Source organism: Somniosus microcephalus, chromosome 6 (assembly GCF_052327205.1).
Source record: "Somniosus microcephalus isolate GS21.2 chromosome 6, FLI_Smic_1.0, whole genome shotgun sequence".
Taxonomy (NCBI): domain Eukaryota; kingdom Metazoa; phylum Chordata; class Chondrichthyes; order Squaliformes; family Somniosidae; genus Somniosus; species Somniosus microcephalus.
The window spans coordinates 60,226,530-60,244,001 of record NC_140992.1 but is presented as its reverse complement, the minus strand read 5'-3'; the positions used below and the strand labels follow the sequence as shown (position 1 = coordinate 60,244,001).

The window sequence follows — 17,472 nt, the reverse complement described above, 5'->3', positions numbered from 1 at the left end:
AAAGCAACAGTTTATTTTTCAGGCCATTAATGGCAGATTCACACAGATACAGCATATTTGTCTTGGCACAAAGGGATATAGTAGCGTGATTTGTTGAAGACTGAAATATTATGTGAATAATCACATTGCATCTGTCAGTGTAGCTATATTAATGACTTGACAATCTGATCATAGCTGATGGATTGACAAAGCTGGTGAACTAAAAGACAATTTAAAAACAAATCAAAATTTCTGTTCTTTAATTCATATTTATGGTGTGCTTTGTGTTCATAAAGGCACAGGCTGGTGAGTAAACCCATTTTTGGTACCGTAGAGCTGATTTTATAAATATGCGCAACTGGTGGGCGAGGCTCTTCGTCAGTAGTGTGCACTTGTTCAATAGCCCTCTGAGATCAAGCCTGATGGTGAGTGCAACTCCCTCTACTCTGTACCAGCTGTGGGGAAGGGGAATCATCTTGCAGACAACACAGATCGTTTGGCAGCACAAATACATGAATTGTGCACATTCACCAGCAAGCAGTGAAAACAATTGGGTCAGAAAATATATAGCTGTTCTGGTAGACTGAATCATTGGGGGCAATTTACCTTAAAATAAAGGAATCGTGACTGCTGCCTGGGAAGTGGGCATTCACCTACATGATGTTGTGCAGTTGCTCAAAGACCAGCTACAGGTTGGCGGAGTGATTGTCTTTGTGGTTCATGATTGCGCAATAATTGTGTGCAGGAGTACATGAGTGCTATCTAAATTTTGGGGAATCCTCAACTGCCAATACCAATTGTCCACTCACCAGAAGAGACAATTGCAGTATATTTGGATGGTCTCAGCGTCTAGGAAATACCATTTCCCTCAGTACTTGTCATAGCACTCGACCAATTTTTTTCTTCAAGGTACTTATCAACTCTCTCGTGAATTTGCCAATATAATCAGCCTCACTGCCTCCCTTGGCAGTTCACTCCATACATTCACCACCTTCCGCATAAAGCACTTGCATCTAAACTGTCTTTTCACCGCCCTTCTTCCAATTTTAAGGCTATCCCTCTTGTTATAGAATCCGGGGCCAAAAATCCATGGCCCTTCCGGAGCACTCCCACCATAACTGTGGCAGGAGTGCATTAGCGTGCACCAGAGAGCATAAATAAGGTCTGGACTTGGATGTGGTGGGTCTCCGCTTTATGTTGGGGATTCCATAGGCCTTCGAAGGGGCAGAGCCACCTTTCACCCCTTACAAGGTCATAGTATAATAACTGTACAAGTGTTCTAGCTGGGGCTGGACTAGGCTGTGCCTAGGTATAATGCATCGCCAGAGTTGGTATAATGCATCGCCAGAGTGTAGCACAAAGAAAATTGTGCTGAGAGAATTGCATGCCTGCAGTGAATCCCATCTGATTTTCCTTCCATTATTTTAAATAGATATGCAATCCTTCCTGCCCGACTTTTCCCTCTATGCTGTGTTCAGACGTTGTCTTATGCCCAAGCGTGAAAGAAAACATTGCCTGGTGCTGCTCCTCAGACAATCCGGCTACGTCATTTCTCTGGGGTTTCCACAACTCTTCTACTGATGCTACAATGGAGGAGTGAGAAAACCCATGCAGAAATTCACGCCCTTAACATTTTTATGTCAAGGTCTGATTTTTCACTTATACACTTGAACCTTCCTCAAAAATATAATTATTGCAGTTCACAAAACATTTATAAAATTATAAACAAAACAAATATGAAATGCCCTCTGGTGTGGTATCGATATAGGGCAGGATCTGCTGATTACACCCAGCAAGAAATATCTCCTGTTCTGCCGTAAGCGATGAGGCCTCTTGACCACTCTGATGGAAAGTACATGAGTAAAAGAATCCCTGTAATTCCACCAGAGTTGTGTAATGCTTTTAAGGTGTGTACACACAGACATACATATCTGCCTACAAACAAAACTTAATTGTGAGTGCCTTTCAGGCTGAGGAATAAGCCACACATCATTAACTTGTTACTTCTGATTTTTACTGTTTCATTTCTTTTACTTTTCTGTCAAGGTTTCCATCTCAAAACATCAATTTTAAAATAAGATGACTCCCTTCCCCCATAGGACTCTTGTCTTGCACAATTCCCGAGTAATGCTGATGGAGTGTACCATGAGCAACTGTATTTGGGGTGGAAGATGGGTGGATCTCTAAGTAATCCAACTGTAGTGTTACTCTTTTAAGATTTGAAAACAGAGAAATGCCACTGAATCCTAGCCATCTTGTGATTTAATGTAAATGCTAAACAATTTGTAATCTGGAATAATTTGCTCTCACTGTTTATTATTTTATAATGCAAATGTGCTTTGATGAGTCGGCAAGCTATTTCTATTAAACAAAATGCACTTTAGCTTTTGGTACAGTCCTTGAATAAAGTTGCAGTCTTGAAAGCTATTTGGCAAATGTTCAGCGCCTTCAGACTGAGAGACGACAGCCAACAGTGCAAAAAGTAAGCTGATGGGAAAATTCTGAGCTCACAGCACAGAAGAACTAAACCCACAGAATGGGAAAGGCATTTCTTTGAAAATCTGGAGGTAGAAATTACTGATGTCATTTGGAACACTTATTTTTGTTTAAACTGATAAAATGTGGATTGGTGGTAAGTACACAAAGACAAACAGAATAGTCAAAAATAAAATGAAAAGATTTTTACTTTTCTAAAATGAATGATCTGAAAGTAACGGATGCAATCTTTCTGGTTACTGTCCTACATTTTTGAGTTTGTGCAACAGCAGGAGATGTCTGGCACCATCTGCTGACCTGTCAGTGCTTGTATGCTAATTATTGTATAATATATTTCAATAAAATGAGTGAAATATTAAGTTATGAACAGTACTGATTTGACCAGCAGGATGTAGCAATTACAAGAAACTAAAACATCATAATTTAAAGACAACAAAATGAAAAAGGGAGGATTTTTATATTTTGTATTATATTTAAAAGATTCTGTATCAAAATATATATTTGGAAATTAATGGTGTAGTGAATAACTGATCATTTAACTATAAGCAATGGCCTTGTTGATTTATATAATAAACTCCATATAGTTTGTGTGAACTGATGTCACAAACTGAACCCATTTTAAATCTCAGCCTCGAGAGAAGCAGTTTATTAAAGTAAATCAATGTGTATTTGTCTCGTACAAATCTTGTAGTCCTTGTCTGTATTATGAAAAAAAGCACTACATATGTAGAAAATAAGTTAAAAGAGTTACAGCACCACAAATCCCCCAACATAATTGTTTTTGCTTGTATAATGTTGTGCAAAGCACAAAATTAAGACAGTTTTGTAACTGGCTCTCACTATTCTAGACGTGTATAATTTAATGTCAGGAAATGCAGTAAGTAGTTCTAGGTAGCAAAACAGTTTAGCACTTGCTTCATGCCTTTATCTGTTTGTAGCTTCATTGCTGCCTGATGCACAAAGCTAAATCCAGATGTATGCTGAGTGTCACCGCTGTTGTCCCGCACACCAGGTGGATAGCCTCGGGCAAATGCTTTACTTTGAGAGAAAAAGCTGTTACTGCCCATCTTGAACAACAGCAAGGGGGAACCAATAGGCTGACAAAAGGCATCCTGCTCTCCTAACTGAAAAACCTTGTGTGGGGTCAAAGACTGACATGGGGCTGAGGATTGGGAAAGAGAGATCAAGTGATGTGTAAATAACAATAAAGAATTTATCGCTGAAATTAAAATTCAAGAGTCAGACCAAAAAGTCACCATAACACTTGTAAGCATGGTGTTATATAGAATTATATAGAGTTTACAGTGCAGAAACAGGACATCCGGTGTTAATGCTCCACACGAGCCTCCTCCCACTTTATTTACTTCATCTCTCCCTATCAACATCTCCTGCTATTTCTTTCTCCATCATGCACTTATCTAGCTTCCCCTTAACTGCATCTATGCCATTCGCGTCAACCACTCCCTGTGGCAGCGAGTTCCACATTCTAACCATTCTCGGTGAGTAAAGAAGTTTCTCCTGAATTCCTTATTGGATTGATTAGTGACTATCTTATCTTTATGGCTCCTAGTTTTGGACTCTGGAAAAATCTTCTCTACATCTACCCTATCGAACGCCTTCATAATTTTAAAGACCTCTATCAGGTCACCTCTCAGTCTTCTCTTTTCTAGAGAAAAGAGCCCCAGCCTGTTCAATCTGCCCTGATAGTTATACTCTCTCAGTTCTGGTATCAACCTTGTAAACCTTTTTTGTACCTTCTCCAGTGCTTCTATATCCTTTTTGTAATATGGAGACCAGAACTGTGCACAGTTCTAACCAAGGTTCTGTATAAGCTTAACATAACTTCTCTTTTGAATTCTATTCCTCTAGAAATGAATCCCAGTGCTGTTTGCATTTTGTGCAGCTTTGTTAACCTGTGTTGCTACTTTTAATGGTGTGTGTATCTCTACACCTAGATCGCTCTGCTCCTCTACTCCATTTAGACTTATTTCCCAAGGAGTAGGTGCCCTTCTTATGCCTCCTAACAAAATGCACCACCTCACACTTATCTATAATGAAATTAAGTTTAAATACACGCCCGTTCGGCAAGTTTGTTAACGTCTTCTTGTATTTTGTCGGAGTCCTCCTCAGTATTAACTATACCCCCCAATTTGGTGTCATCCGCAAATTTTGATATTGTACTTCCGATTCCCAAGTCCAAATCATTTATGTAAATGGTGAACATCAGTGGAGTAACTACCGTCAACCCCATATCTCTGTTTTCTGTCCATTCTGCTACTGACTCCACATACTTTGACCTTAGTGCTGAGGAATCAGTCAGTCCCACCTCCTTTCAACCTGTATCCAGGTCAGTTGCACCAATATGTGATAATGTCATCTGGACTGTACCACATACTGCTTAGAATGAGCTCAAGCTGCAGATGGATGTGAAGATTTGACATGGCAACCCTAGTAGAGTGATATGAGTGCTACATGAAATTCATTTTTATAAACTTTTAAATATACTTTTGTATTCAACAGATTGTTGACATTAGAATCACAAAATCCAAAATAATGAAGGCCGGGGTGGGCAGAGAAGGTTGATTACCCAGCAAGGAAGTGGGGGCGGAATTTAGAGTGGAATCTGGATCTACTGGGTTTCCGCTCCTTGTAAATCCAGGCCCAAATTCTGGTCGGGAGTAGAGAGCGAGTCTTCCATTCTTATGTCTTGTAGGCATGTCTGGGGAGTTTCTAGACTACCTGAAGAATTCCACACATTGGCCTGGAATTTGCAGTCGAGATGACGGCAAACTGGCAGAGTTTGAAACTGACTGCAACTTTAGGATTTGGCGCATGCGCAGGCAGAAATCCTAAAGTTGCGATCAATCATTGACAGCTCCGAAACAGTCTGCGCTGTGCCCCCCCCCGCCCCACCCCCCATAGGGCCGGCAATCGATGTAATCAGCCAAATCATTGAAACTGACGAAAACGTCGGCTCTTCCACAGTAAGTACGCTGTTAAATTCTCCATTAAAAGTTAGACCCAAAGGGATTCGGTGTAACTGGGGTTTTAACAGTGTATTGACTGCTAAACAAATGTTAAGGGCCTGGAAAACTAATTTTAATTTTGTGCAGTGTCACATTTGTTCCTTTTAATACAAATTAAAATTTAAGAAACTTTTCAAAATTAAATTTTTTTTTTTAAAGTTTGTCCATCTTTATTTCAGGTTTGCCTTTTCCCCATGTGAGAGCCCCAATCTTTCTTCGGCTCTCTGTAACTATTTTAAAAAGTTAGAATTTTAAGGGCTTACTCACTTCCTTGTTTGCTGTCTATGAGAATTCTGCCTTTTGATTGATTGCTCAGACAACCTGTTGACATCACAGCAGTTCGAACAAGTGGATCCCCACTACAGTTTGTTGATTTGAATTAAACGTCAGGAAACCCGAAGTTCTCGACACAGGGATCGCGAGATCCTTGTGCGAAGAGTACTTTGGGCCAGCAGCGAATGCCTTCGCTTCGTTGTTGACCGCAAATTATGGGCCATTATGTTCTTGTTAGGCCCAAAGGAACTATTGGGAACTGAAAGCGAGCATGTGTTTTGTGAAGGCTTAGTAAAGGCCCTAGCACTGCATTAGAGGAAGATAATTGATCCCAGAGAGGGTCAATTACATTCTCCGCTCTTCCCATTTAATCCCTGCTGGGATAGTAATAATTTAAACAACTTTGATTCAAGGACTTCTTTCAGCATCATCAGAGCAGCATTCACTGGTCTGATTTTCTGGAATACAGGTGTAGGCTGCCCACTTTCATGATGGTAATGACTCTTTCACTGAAACTTGGGACAAGGTCTACATTGCTGGTCACGGGCAGATAGTTCCTCTCTGTCCTGTTCCCACCGGAAGAGTAGAACTTCCGGAATTCGAGTTCACAACGATTGCTAAGTAAATGATGGCAACTTAAGGAATATTGTTATTGATCATTTAATTACTAAGTTGCATTAATGAAAGATGATAGCTGACAATAATATAAACATTGTACTTATGGAACAATAATATCAGCTAAAGACCTTTTGCTGACAGCAGTGACAGTGCATCAGTCCATCAGTAAACGACTACAATACAGAAAGCTTTGCTGTTCCTGTATGAGTTACCTGAGCAACTTAAACTTCAGTAGGAAGCTATCTCCACCTGAATTATTCAGTTATGCAGAGGGGATAAATGACCAGCAGGATGCCTACCCAATTAAAATGTACCTTTAGACAGTGTTCAGATAGGGCACTGTGTCATGGCATTTAGATATGCAGCTTCCTTCCTGTATATGATTAAAACCTTTTTTTTTTAATGTTACATTTCAATAGTTCACTTACAGGCAAAGTCATCCGCCAGTTGTTTTGAATCATATGCTGCTGTGTTGTGAAAAATATTCAGTGTGCGACACTGCAGTTTTTCACCACAAGAGGGATTCCAACACCTCTCTTTCCACTGTTTTAACCTGGCAGCAGTCAGCAGCTATATACTATTATGTAGTGTATATAGTTATATTTTGTAGCTTTCCACAAGAAAGAACTAAGAAAAAAACTAAGAAAATACAGTACAATAAACGTAAAGGAGACAAAATGTAAAAGTCACACTAAATGTTACCTGTCAAAAAGTAATTTTTCCTTTCACTGTCTTTAAAAAGTTATATTCACCTTTGTTTCCCCCCCCTGGTAATTCGACATATTTGTCAGATTTTCTCCAATCGTCTGGTTTGTTTAGAATCAGACCCATTAAGAAAGGTTTTTTTTAGAAACTTGGTCCAATTTAACTATTAACCAACAAAAGCTGAATGTGTAAAATTATGATAATATAAAAATAACAAAATATACTGAATAATGAAGTGGGATAACCTATGTAGTGTTTATTGTTTGCAGAAAGCCTTCGTGGAGTCTGTACACTGCAGACTCAAATTCCACATCATTCATGCATGGATAAAAGTTCACACAGCCCTGATAAATATTGGAATGAGCCAGGGCAGCTGTCTTGGTTGATCATATCAATCAAGCAATCAGTGGAATATGAGCACTTGTTATCCAGAACTTACTCAACTCCGTGAGATGTCTCTCCTGTGATGAGGTTTCAAATATTTGCACATTAAGGTGCAAGTTGCAGAAGAGCAGGTTGATGAGCAATACTTTCTGTTGGGAGAGGAAGACATGTTTCAGCAGATCTTGGTGGACCACAAGGAGATCAGAGAGCAAAAAACTTTAGTAGGTGGGTATTATAGCCAAAACTGCACAATTGTCAGAAATATGATATAATGCATACGATTGTTTCTAGATAGTTTCAGGAAGCAAGTCACTATCAGGATGTGGATAGAAACCAGTCACAAGCAGCTCTCTCTGGGAACCCTAATGCTTCAATGTCCAGAAGTCCAGCTAATTCCTCTGTAGTTTATTGACTCAGTGGCAGGCTCACAGTGATGAACACGTGACAGAACATGGACACCAGTAAATTTTTGATCAGCTGGGCCCTGTTCCTTGGCAGATTGGAGCACTTCTGGCTTTGAGCAGTAAGCCAGGTACATACAGATATTTATCAAATTTATGGTCAAGTCAAAAGGTCAAGGCTGAATCTGGCACTCAGTCCTCCTGCCAGCGCTGCTCCCAAAGCCACAGCATTTGCCACAAAATACACCTGTTCAGATTTCTGAATCCTCTGCACATAAACCAGACTACCACTGTCCAGTTTATGCAAAACCTTTCCAATCAATCTTTTACATAAGCAGTAGTTAAAGCAAAATTTGCATAACCTTTAACCCTGCCTCCTAACCTTTAGTACAGTATTGGTTCACTCGCTCATTCTCTTTGCATGAATACATACGTACAAAATTGTACTTCACTCCCCCTGTAAAGTGCTTTAGGGAAATCTATTAGGTGAAAGGTGCTATCTCATTATACTGTCTTTTATGCTGCCTAACATACTAAATATTATATTATAGAAATTATTATTGATAACTCTCCACAATTGCTTCTTATGCTTAGACCTAATTCCTCGCTCCCCTATTTTAACGGAGGTGTCAACCCATTTAAAATAAACAGATTGATGCCTTCACTAAAATTGTGGGAGTGGAATTTGTCATGAGCAATTTAAGCATTTATAAGATAAAATTGCCAACAGTAATTTTATCCTTTCTATCCTTTTTTACATATCTGAATAATCCATGGCCAGTGTTCAAATTTGTGAAACTACTATATGCAAAGGAAATACAAATTTTACAAATAAAACACTGGGACAGAATTGACTGTTGATTAAAACTTCACATCAACCACACACATGTGAGTGGCAATGAGGACCTCAAGGAACCTGCATCTAAATGTTTGCTGAAGTTAGGGCCAGGTGTATATTAATCTATTTTACAGATTATGATAATTTACCTGCCCTATCAGTAAAGTTAAGGAACAATGAAGTATAAATTTGACTTGGGCGGTAGTACAAAATGGGTGAGAGCGAACCGGCAGCCCTTTACACTCTGCCCAATTTTATTTTTCCCAATGGAACAAATCAAAAAGTAAACTTTCACAAATACACACAGCATTTCACTGTTGCTCAAAAACAATTCCATATAAAAAGGAATCAATCGCATCCCTGATTTCTTTTCCAATTCCTTTCAGCGACTATGTAAGCTTCTTACCCATCCTATTACATACCCTTCAACATAATATTTAATTTTAACAATCGCAAAACTTACCCATAAACTTACCTATCCCATCGCCCAATATTTTCAACAACAACCCCTGTATAGGCCTCTCCTCTCTCCCTTTATCTCGACCCTGCAACTCAATGGCCCGTAATCTGTGGTCAATGGTGAACAAAGGCACTCATCCCTGAAGAAAGCTGCCCACACAGATCTCACGATCTCTACGGTGAGTAGTTTGGCTTTTTCAACGTTCAATTGATTGCAGCGCTCTGTCATGGGGATTCCCAGTGAAGAGCTGCTGTGATGTCAACAAGCTTTCTAAGCAGCCAATCACATTGAGGAATTCTCACAGACAGCAAAGCAGGAAATGAGAAGCTGCTTTTATCCAAACTTTTTAAAAAACGTTACAGAAAGTGAAATAAAGATTGGGACTTTCACATGGGGATAAAACAGAAGCTGACATATTATGAACAAACTTTAAAAATGTTTTTTTTAATCGTAATTTTTATCATAATGGAGAAATTTGACACGCCATAAATATAAAAATTAGTTTTTCAGGGCCAGAACATTTGCTTAGCAGTCAATTCGCTGTTAAAACCCCAGTTACACCTAATCCAACAAGGCTTAACATTTATTGAAGCATTTAACAGTGATATTAGCATGGAAAAGCCCAAGTTTTCATCAGTTTCACTTATTTAACGGATTGCACTGATTGCCGGCTATGGGGAGGCGAGGGATTGAGGGGAATCCACAGTGCAGCCAGTGTCGGAGCGGGAATGACTGACCGCAACTTTAGGATTTCTGCGTTTAGGTGCACACGCGCTAAATCCTGAAGTTACGGTCAGATTCAGAGGGGTAATGAACGCTGACAGCTCGTCATCATTACCCATCGCAAATTTCGGGGCAATATTTTTCAGACCGTTACGTATTCACCCCTCAGTGTTAGTTGTCTATGCTTGTGCAGTTCAGTCTCAGAAGTGCTACGTTCAACCTCTCTCCCATCCTACACAATGACAAAAGACCAATAGTTCCACATTTAAGATCAATTCATTCCAACACAAAAAGACAACAGGAAAAGAAAGTGAGGAGAAAATGTGGAACAAAACAGTGAGAATGTGGAACTTGCTACCACATGGAGTGGTTGAGGCGAATAGCATAGATGCATTTAAGGGGCAACTAGGTAAGTACATGAGGACATGAGGGAGAAAGAAATAGAAGGAAAGGTTGACAGGGTGAGCTGAAGCAGGAGGCTCGTGTGGAGCACAAAACACCGGCATTGACCTGTTGGGCCGAATGGCCTGTTCCTGTGCTGTACATTCTATATAATTCTATGAAAACAAAATAAACCAAAGTAGCAAAAATGAAAGCATCAAAGGTTGCATAAAGCCAAAGAGGAATAAAGTGTAGCCATAAAAGATTAAAAGAAAACACAATGGAAGCAAAAGGAAGGAAAGATAGGAATAAAACAAGGGAAGTAGTAAATAATAAATAACAAAGGAAGAGACCAAAAAAAGGCTTGATTTTATACATGACCTTATCGCATCTCTCAGAAACATCTTGAAGCTCTCGTCAATGGAAAGGAAAATTGGGTGGGGTATATAACGGGTGGCCAATCTGATATCGCCCGCTTTATGCCCCCAACTGAAGTTGAAAGTTCCGGCCAATGCCTTTCCAGATAGAGGCTAAACTAACTTAAAAATATTCAGCATGACCTGGTTCAAAGTGCAGTTGCAGCATTAATAGCAAGTTTTGGGGGTTAATGTCATATCTGTGAAGTGCAGTATTGTCTTCAGTCTCTTCTGAAATAAATCTGCACATTGTTAGGAGTGTGGATAAAATAATGTGGTTCTTTTAGGAACACCAACAGTTACATCAACCGTTAACCTTTCTGAGATTCTGCACATTAACATTATGTGAAAAGTTTGAGGGAAAGGGAAAAACTGGACTGTTCAGTCCACTACTGTAAAAGTGGGTGCAGTTTAGCCATAAAACTACATCTGGCAACACGGCTGAGGAAGCACTATTTTCCATCCATTAAAATTACTGATCTCTGCACCTGAATTCCCAATATGTAACATCCACATGTGAAGTTCCATGCTGGAATAGAAAATTCCTGAAGTCTGCCCAATGTGTCAGTAGGCAATTTTATCATGGGAGGCATCATAGCAGAGCCTGATCTACTCCTCAATCAATGGCCTCGCATTAGCTCTTCCAGCAGGGGTTGTTGGATAGCGATAAGCTATGGGACCCTGGTTAACTTTCCCCATCCTAATCTAAGGCTGCCTAGGGTGTTTGTCGCACCTCTATGAGATCAGCTAACTTAGCACAGACCGGGAATCAAAACTGGAACATTCCTAGTCTGTATTGTTCAGTTAATCACCGCATAAAGTAATATATTTTTTAAACTGTGATCACAAAACTAAAGGACACTAGTTCTGAACTGTGAGGCCTTAAGTGAGTTGACATGCCCTACCTTACTCTTGGCAAGCATCTAGTCTCCATTTGGCTCTTTGCCTGACAGTACAGAGTGGAAAACGTTGATGCAAATCCACGTCCTACCTTTCTGTGGAGCAGCACATTAATTCTTCAATGTATTGCACTTCTACACACGTTCTCCCTTGGACTGTTCCGTTTACTACTGCTGTATAAATCATCAGTAACTATTATATATATATATAAAGAAATATATAAGTAGCAAATCAGTCAGGACACTTTAATTAGTCAAGTTGCATATCAGGATATAAGATTATTTTTGGAACAGGAAATTGCCATTTGGCCCAAACAATCCTTCCCCTTTAAACCTATGCTTTCAGTGCATTTCTGTTAAAGTACAGAATGCTGCCATGCATAAGTAAACACTCCCTTTTTTAGAACAGGCTAGTGGCAGGAAGGAGAAAATGCTGTTGATGAATTACAGCAACAAAAAGCTTTTTAAATTCATGTTTATAATAATTGAAACAGAGAATCAAAATACCAGTTCTCACAGTGACGATGTGCAACAGAACCGTTCATCTAGTGGCCTTGTAGTCCTAACATAAACTTTCAACTTGTGCTTCAGGTGCTAAAGAGGTAAAGAGGTGGTCAAAATACAGTCTTAAGCTGAAACGCTGGTTTAGCCCGCGATTAGCGCATTACGCCATCTTGATAAAGGAGACGAAGCCACCGCTAGGAACGGCCGCCCGGAGGCTTGTTAAACAGTTGATTGCCACTTAAAATGCCTGCTAGCACTCGTTAAAGAGGCTATTTTGGTTACTAAAACTTCAATTAACACGCTCTCCTAACAGCGACCAGCTGCTTAGGAGTAAACACGGCGTTGATGTCGATTTCAAGCACTACTTAAAGGGATACTCACCACTTAAAGGGCTACTCACCATTTCCTGTTCGCTTGCTGCTGGAGCTGTGAAGAAGACCTCTGAAATACATCCGGAGACTTTCTGGGACACTGTCAAGACTTCACCAACACTCAGGCAACATTTATTCCTGAAATTCTCTCAGGACTTTACCTAAGAAGAGTAAGTGCTGTGCTACTCCACCTTACTGGACACCTTGTAGTGCTTGGTCATGGGCATCTTACTAGGAGTCCCCCTTGGTCCGGATGAGGAATGGGAGGAGGATATGAGGCCAGGCAGAGCAGCACCAGCTGCTGCAGGAGAGAGGGACAGGAGGGTGAGGTGGCGTCCTTCCCCCCCGTGGGTACAGGACATCCCTCCTCCTCTGGACCTCCACCACCAGGAGTTCCAAATTCACATCTGAGAATCTGTGCGCCCTCTCCCTCGGTCCCTGAGCCATCCTGCAGTGTGACAGCCAGAGCACTTCACACTTTCAGTGGAAGTGGGTGTGAGGAGCCTATGTATACTGGTCCATGAAAATTGTATCCAATCAGCACTTGAGTGCTAACCTTGCAGGTTTCTAGTTCGCACCTCCAGGCAAGTTCAAATTATGGTAATCAGCAATTAGGACCAAAATTGTGTGCTAGATCCGAACTTTCAAACAGGCGTGCCTTATTAGCACTGCACCCATTTAGCGCCTGTTTTCACTTTGGCCAAAATAACCCCCCTAGGGTTCTGATTCAAAGCATTCTGAACATACAGTGGACTGTGAATGCCTTTGTTCTCTGGTACTCCAATGAGCCTGGATCACTGGCTTAATCTTTATTTCAATCACTGCAGCTATTCAAGAGAGCAGAAAGCCATGGAGACCAGTGGCCCAAGTAGAGCCATCAGTATTGGGGAAGGCAAGGCCTGATGGATTACCTCAGCAGGGTGTCTGCATATTGCTTGTAATCTTTCATTCATCTCTGCAAATATGTAGCAAGCTGCCCAACTTCAAGCTGTATTCTCCAGGTTATCACCTGCAAATGTCCAGCTTCTATCTTCCACCCTAACTCTTGTCACTTTTCTCTTTCTTCTAGGTCCTTCTTGGCAGCAAGAGGCTCCTGCACAAGAAAACACCTCGGAGGAGGACAATCCTCCTGACAATGCACCATAATGGGCTCATCCCTCCCAGGCACCAGCTTAGACATTAGCATCGATTAGATAGTGAGCCAGAGGGGTTTGCACATGGTGAATCACGCAGCATGAATGAGCAGCTGCAAGTTCTGGTGGCCAGGACAGCACAGGAGACAGCTAATCACATGGCGAGGTCCTCTCCAAGCTCTACTGAGGACAGAGATGAGGACTTCAGGGGTCCAGTTATGAAAATAAAACTTCTGGGGTCACACAAACAGCTGTAGTAGGTATTGGAAGACCTGCCGAGGTGTTTCAGCACCACGGCTGAAAATGTGGAGGAGTCCGCTTCCAGCCTGTGTGACATCATCTCACATGGTCTCAGCACTCTGCAGTGTGGGCACCTCCAGGCACGCTGCAGCTGGGCCGCACAACAGGAGTTCATGTTCACAGGATTTTCAGTTTTGGTGGAAGCTCAAACAGCTGCCAAACAGATTTTGGGCACAAACTTGTGCTGTCTTGGAGAGGCAGAGATCCACCTTGGAGAGATTAGTGGAGAAAATAGATAGGGGCTTTCAAGGAGTCACTCATCTTCCTCAACCTGCTCTCCTGTAGATCAGTGGAAGTGATCAGCCCCACAGGAGCGGCAGGGTGTTATGGGAACAGTACCGATGTGCTGGGCTCTATCAAGATGTCAGCACATCTGCTCCTTTGCCATACCCTCAACCAGTACCCACCACGGTGCCAGCAAGTCGGCTGGGCCAGACTGCCCTTGCAGAAGCTGAGGTGCAGCAGTCTGCAGCCAGGCCCTCACAGGCATGAGCACCCAGAAGTCACCAGCCATGAGCATCTCAAGGTTCCCAACATCAGCAACAACAGCCTTCCACCTTCTTTGCTGAGGCCACTAGGGGAGCACATTGTAGGAGTAGTAGAGTTAATTAACTACTTGCCTGTGGTGGGCACCTCTCTCTTGACAAAAAATGGTGCGGTTAAAATGATGGCCATAGGAAGCGCCAGATCGCCATTTTTACTACCAGCCCACCCTGTTCCCATCGGGTTGGCAGGTTTAAAATTGGCCCTTATATAACATACTTTTTGATGGTGTGGAGATGCCGGTGTTGGACTGAGGTGGACAAATGTAAGAAGTCACACAACACCAGGTTATAGTCCAACAGCTTTATTTGAAGTCACAAGCTTTCGGAGCACTGCTCCTTCATCAGGTGAAGTGGAGAGATGCATTCTACACAGATGCGGCCGGACCTGCTGTGATTTCCAGCAAAAAAAAAAATGTTTTTTGTCTGTTTTTTTGTTTTTCACACAGACCCCAGCATCTGCAACATTTGACCCCTTGTGACCCCACCTCATTGTTCTTTGATGTAATGTTTTCCTGACTGACCTGTTTGGACACCATTCACACCTTTGATTGCTGTGATTATCTCTCTGCCGAGGTGTGATAAATGGCAGTTAGAAAGATTACCTGTAAACATCTGACATTATTCTCTGACTATATAAGCTGTTTCTTTATGTATCTCTCCACTTCACCTGATGAAGGAGCAGCGCTCCGAAAGCTTGTGACTTCAAATAAAGCTGTTGGACTATAACCTGGTGTTGTGTGACTTCTTACTGTTTGATAATCAACTGCAAATTATTTTTGATAAATATTATGTTCATCACATAACAATCAATAATTTTGCATTGTGAATTTTATCACATACTGATGACAGGCAAACCACTAATAGATGATGTCAGCACAGACAGTCACCCCTGACTCACAAATGAACCCTAAGCTGAATAAACGCCCACAGCCCTGATGAGCGGTCCACTTCTGGGATCACACAAACAGCTGTCCTCTCCATAGATGCTGACTGACCTGATGAGTGTTTCCAGGATTTAATGTTCGTGTATTAGATTTCCAGCATCTGTAGTTTTATGTGCTTTTTGTTTATAGAATATAATCTAATCTTGCTTTATGACATCATTTGAATTTATTGCTAAGAATGCTGCCTTGTAATCATTTTGAAGTGTTCTCTATATAAGATAATGTAAATTGCTGTCCTATTTAATCTGTCAGTGTATTTTAGTTTGTTGTCAGTCAGTCAATGAATTACAGCTATTTGTTGCTATCTGCTGACTAATGTTTGTTTTTATATAATGATTTATTTTAGGTGTATCTCAATATGTGATTACTGAGTGTCAGTGAAACTAGGCCAATTCAAACTATGTGAAGGTTTGGAACATTAACTCAAACGATTGCACTTCAATATATATTTCAATCTTAGACTCGGAAAAATTCTCAATGTAACACAAATAATGTTCCCTGAAGCTCAGGGACTATTGTGTAAATTTTATGAAGTCCCACACTGCATGCAGTGCCCTGGGTCAGAAAATCTAGTGTCTGAGCTCATGCCTGATTTGTAGGCCACTTGATTTTCTAGTGGGCGCTGAGGGCGGATATAATGAGCTGCTGTGCCTAGGGTTACCAACCTTCCCAGATTGCCCCAGAGTCTCCCGGAATTGAAGATTAATCTCCTGGACACAGATGGGAGAAAAATCAGTGGGAAGCTGTGACTCACTCCCATCCTGACTCTGCCTATCCCCTGTCTCTGATTGACAGCTGCATCCCCCAATCACACCACCCACCACCCCCCCTCCGGTCTGCCTCCACTCTCATTGACCAATCAGACGTCACAAAGGCAATATTATCTGACAAGAGAATTTAAAAAAATTAATTACATTTTTTTATCTTCCTCTGTCAAATAAATTAATCGAAAATAAACATTAAAAAAAAACTGTAGTCAAACTGTTCTAATATTGCATTAAATCAGGATATGCCCCTATATTGATTGACAATAATATCCAATCAGGGCACAGCCTCAGTTTGATTGGCAGTGGGTTTACCCAATCAGTTAGAACTCTTACGATTGTTAACCAATCAAGCAGGAACATGGGGGACAGGAAGTCATGTGATTGAACCTCCCAGAATATGTCCAACCAGAGTTGGCATCCCTAGCTGTGCCGACATGTGCAACACCATTAAAATATTTAAACCCCACTGTAAATTTTGAGACAACTAATATTACATCTTTGGGTGATTCTCCTCACACAGTCAGAGCCCTGTCCATAATAAATTAGGCGCAACTTATCTCAGGGGGGTTAGAAGTGATGCTTCAGTTGTACAGAGCCTTGATCAGTCCCTATCTGGAGTCGTGCATTCAGTTTTGGGCACCAAACCTCAGGAAAGATATATTGGCCTTGAGGGGGAACAGTGCAGATTCACCAGAGTTATGCAAGGGTTTAAAGGGTTAATTTATGAGGACAGGTTGCATAAACTTGGCTTGTGCTCCCGTGAGTTTAGAAGGTTGAGGGGTGGTCTAATTGAGGTGTTTAAAATGATAAAGGGATTCGATAGGGTAAAGACAGAGAAACTATTTCCTCTGGTCTTTATGAAAGGATGTTCAGATGATTCATGACTACAGAAACATCATCATACATGTCAATGGCTGTTTTCCATGAAGTAGCCATGATGGCACTGTGCGGCAGTCTAAGGTTCACATACTAATTGAAGGGGAAGAAGCACTGGGTGGAAGGCTTTTAGGAGAACAGGGCTATTCTCGGTGTCCATGGCTACCGAGCTCCCTGAGAAACCCCCCTAACAACAAAAAAGCACCTTGTCTTGAACAGTTCAGCGACTGTTTTCTGTTCCTCAGCACCCACCTCCACCGTCAAGAAAGGTGTGCCATGCAGTTCAGACACAATGAAAGTGCATGTACAAAAGTACAATGGCTGTGTAAATGTTTGAAATGGTTCCTCGCAGCGGGCGCTGGAGTTCCCAACTTAGCTTTAAACCATGCTTGAAGGGCCCCATAAGAAATGTGTCCAAAATAAACAGTGCACT

The 17,472-nt window shown here is 41.3% G+C and overlaps 1 long non-coding RNA gene across 1 annotated transcript; it reads left to right on the top strand.

The window, feature by feature from the left end:
- The first annotated feature begins 374 nt into the window (after positions 1–374).
- LOC147115747 (uncharacterized) lies at positions 375–15,694 on the top strand. The gene is made up of 3 exons (XR_015078679.1): positions 375–2,546; positions 7,367–7,706; positions 13,544–15,694. It is a non-coding gene; the product is annotated as an uncharacterized LOC147115747 (long non-coding RNA).
- Positions 15,695–17,472: the final 1,778 nt, after the last annotated feature.